Source organism: Rhincodon typus, unplaced genomic scaffold (genome assembly GCF_021869965.1).
Source record: "Rhincodon typus isolate 14 unplaced genomic scaffold, sRhiTyp1.1 hic_rhity00009032, whole genome shotgun sequence".
Taxonomy (NCBI): Eukaryota; Metazoa; Chordata; class Chondrichthyes; order Orectolobiformes; family Rhincodontidae; genus Rhincodon; species Rhincodon typus.
The window spans coordinates 1-4,381 of NW_025974670.1; the positions used below are offsets into that span (position 1 = coordinate 1).

General features: G+C 44.1%; 1 pseudogene; it reads left to right on the forward strand.

Annotated features, from left to right (window-relative positions):
* The first annotated feature begins 97 nt into the window (after positions 1–97).
* Positions 98–216, forward strand: LOC125482346 (annotated as a pseudogene).
* Positions 217–4,381: the final 4,165 nt, after the last annotated feature.

Consider the following 4,381-nt stretch of genomic DNA (forward strand, 5'->3'; position numbering starts at 1 on the left):
CTGTGTTCATCCAGCTCTACACCTTGTTATCTCAGATTCTCCAGCATCTGCAGTTCCTACTATCTCTCAAAGACTCTGATTGCTTGTGTTTGGTTTTGCCTAAGGCCATACTAGTCTGAAAACACTGGATCTTGTCTGGTTTCAGAAGCTAAGCAGACTCAGGCCTGGTTAGTACTTGGATAGGAGACTGCCTGGGAATACCAGGTGCAGTAGGCTTTAAAAAAAAGGTGCCTCAGTGGCTCAGTAGTTAGCACTGCTGCCTCACTGCGCCAGGAACCTGGGTTCAATTCCACCCTCAGGCAACTGTGTGTGTGGAGTTTGCACGTTCTCCCTGTGTCTGCATGGGTTTCCTCCCACAGTCCAAAGATGTGCAGGCCAGGTGGATTGGCCATGCTAAATTGCCCATAGTGTTCAGGGATGTGTAAATTAGGTGGGTTTAAGGGGATGGGTCTGGATGGGATGCTCTGAGGGTTGGAGTGGACTTGTTGGGCCAAAGGGCCTGTTTCCACGCTGTAGGGATTCCATGACTAGGACAAGAAAGAGACTTGAGAAATGAGACCTCATTTTATATAAAATGAGAATACAGTGCTAATTGGTTGGCACGGAGATGCAGCAAGAACAGTTAACTGTCAATCTTCATTCTCTGTCCAGGTAGGTAGATTCTGATTGGTCAGGGCTTTGTCATGGGGAATTAGTACAATTTGGTTGTCTTCATGATCTTATTATTTCAGGAAAAGGTGCAATTTATGTGTAGATTCCTTTTGCCTACATGAAACATGGCATTTATATACATAGATTCTAGCAAGTGCAAATGCACCACCAGGCTGATGTTGATAAATCAGTTTCCAATGTAAGTCTTGGCACAGTCCGGATTATTAAATAAATTATTTCCATTAACAAAGTCACATATAACGGTGAATATACTTTTCTGAGGCTTGTTGAAAACAAGCAGCTTGCTACAAGCTGGGAATAGTCAATGGGACATAGTTTGATATAGTCCGCCAGTGGTTGGGACGTATGGCCTAAATATCTGGGATAACACTGGTTCTAAAACTCATACATCAAATTGCTCATTTGTGTAGTAGGCAGAACCTCTTTTTGGCTTGACAGCAGTATCCTGTTAGTGGAGAAAACCACTGGCACTAAAACCAGGAGAAGCGTGAGACAGCTCGCTTCACCTGTTGTTCTCATATCTGAGGCAACTTCCCAATCCGTGCTAATCGGAGGTGGACTGGACACCATTCAGTGCCAAATGTGGTGGACATGTGCCCTTTCATGAGGTTTGTGATATACAATGAGTAATGATTTGATCAGGGTTTTCATTTTCATGCAGTATAGTCTTGGCACACCCTATCTCACTGCCAAGCTTACATGATGAGCAGATGGCTAGGATCCTTGCTGTATGTACTAACTGAAATGTATAACATTCTCAAGGGCCTTGACAGGGGAGATGCTGAAAAAATGTTTCCCTTAGCTGGAGAATCTAGAACACTGGGTCACAGTCTAGAATAAGGGGTCAGCCGTTTAGGATTGAAAGAAGTAATTTTGTCACATAAAGGGTTTGAATCTTTAGAATTCTCCAACCATGAGAGCAGTGACTGCTCACTTGTTGAGTACATTCAACACAAAGGTTATGACATCTTTGGTTATTTGGAGAATTATGGGATATGGGGATAGTGGCAGATGGTGAAGTTGAGATGAACAAAAAGCCATGATCTTGTTGAATGGCAGAACAGGCCTGAATGGCATGCTTCAGCTTTTATTCTTTCTGTACTTTAGTTGTCTGTTCACCCAAGCTAGGCTATTTGTTTGGTGTCCAAACCACCTCCCTAAGATTGGTAATTAGTTCAATTTAACTGCACCTACAAGGACTCTCTTGGCAGACTTATGACTTCTCAGGAGCTGAGGCTTCATAACTGTACCCATCATTCCGGGCCTGTTTTAAGGTTCTGCCTCTCCTCAGAATCTGGCTCTCCCTTCATGAGGGAGAATGGGAGATCTGCCTCAAAAGGTTTTCTCTTTTGGATCTAAGACCAGTGGTCTCCCTTTCTTATCCTCAGTCACCACATCAATTGTATCCATATTATAGGAAGAAGGGAAATGGAGTGACAGGAGAATCACAAGCCTAAAGGACAACAACTGTTAAACCAAATACACAAGACACAAATTCACCTTTGGAAATGATAGTATTTAGCAGCAGATACAATGTCACCAACACACTTGGCACATTGTCACTCGCACACAGAATGGTGTGATGCACTTTAACACACACCTAGAATATTGTAATCCACACACATGATATATTCTAACCTCAAACCTAGTACATTGTAACCCATACAGGTAGCACATTTTAACCAACACACTTGACACATTGTAATATACCAACCTGGCACATTGCAACCACACTTCTGTCATACTGTAGCCCACACACCTAGCACACTTTAATCTACACACTTGATACACTGTAACACACTGACCTGACATACTGTGACCCACAGACATGATGTATTTTAACCACACACCTAGCACCTTGCAACCACACACACCTGGCTCAATGTAACATATACATTTGGTTCATTGTAACACACACACACACACACGCGCAGACACACACACACATACATATACACACACACGCTCACACTCACACCCCTTGCTCATTATAACCCTACATACTTGACACATTGTAGTACACAGACCTGGTACATTGTAACCCATGCACTTAATGCTGCTGTACTGAGTCTGGTTTGAGCGTAAATTGTACTGGGCCGGGGTTAAAACTTGGCCCAAATGTAAGTAACTCCAGTATCATGAACCCCTCAGTTTCCACTTCATCAAGCAGTGAATCCAGGATCTCACCTGCTGTTGTGAGCTGGACAAGGCCTCACTTTGTCGCTTGGGGCTGCTTGGCGACTGTGAGAACAGCATTGGAGACTGGCACTCTTCTAAATCTGAGCCCCTCCTCATTGGCATATATTTTGTTATTAGTAATTAATCAGACTAAGTTGCACAGATTCAGTTTACTCGAAAATCTCATACAGTTCTATTTAACAGCTCAGACTACAACTTGTAGTTACAGATAACAATGTATGCACCCTGACTCATGCAATCAGCTTCTGCTGATTTGCACGTGGCAGTTGCTCATGTAGTTTCATTTCTGGTCCTTGTATTATTAGCATTTCTAGCTTTGAAAGACACATAGCTCTTATAACAATCAGACACACCCACTGCTTTCCTAACAATGTCTCGGAATCCACCAGCACCTCTGCTCATACCATTCCATGTTACATCTAACCACAGTCATTGATGCACAGGACACAAGGAATGAGCAGAATATTGAGAAGGGAATATTACAAGCCAGCCTGTCAAATCCTGAGTTCTTTGAAACCTCACAGAAGATCATCAGCAAGGCTGAATTTTCGCTTGAATATCGTTTCTGGTAGTAAATTCACAAGGATTGCCATATCTAGGTCTGTAAGTGCCCTCAGCTCATTTACTTCGCACACTGGACTCCATGCATTAAAATATATAGAATTGGACACCGCATAATGTCTTTGTTGCCTATATTCTGCTTTTCTCTCTTTCCTCTGCTGGCCAATTTCACCTACTACTTCCCTGTCTTCCAGTTCCAGCTTTGTTTCACTCAGTTCTGATTTTGAGAATGGCCTGTTGCACATGCTTTCACAGTGCAGCGTAATCTCCCCTAGCCAATCTGCCACTTGGAGCTGTACCTTGTCAAGGACACACTAAGCTTGCTGAATTTCTTGGGAAAGGTGCTGCCTTTCTAGTTGGCATATGGGAGGCAGCCTGACAATCTGCAGCTTATCTATTCTGCCCCCATTCCTGTTTGCAACAAGTCAATTGGTTAAGTTTAAGAGATAGGAGAAGTAGCTGTATCTAACCTGGATAACAGTCTCCAGCTTCTCCTCAGGCCGCTCACTCGGCGAAATCATGGGGATCCTGGTGTCCACTACTGCACATCAATGAACGAGAAGAGCAAGATGTGTCGGCTGTTCCTTGGGTTTGCTGGTTAGGGATGGGGTTTTTAGGGAAGGTTGTTGCTTTGTGGGGGTGGTTTGTTGGGGTGGGGGGATAGTGCTGCTGGGGATGGATTGTTGGGGTGTTGTCCTGTGGTGGGGATATGATCACTGAGAAATTTGGAAGGTATTGCCACAGGGATGATTGAGTAACTGGGTATTGGTGCTGGGAAGGATGGGGAAGGGGAATTGCTGCTGGAAAAGTTGGGGAAACAGGTACTGATACTGGGAAGATCGAGGAAAGGGGTATTGCTGCTGGGAAGGTTGGGGAAAGGGGTATTGCTGCTGGCATAGGTTGGGGAAAGGGGTATTGCTGCTGGGAAGATCGGGAAAGGGGTATTGCT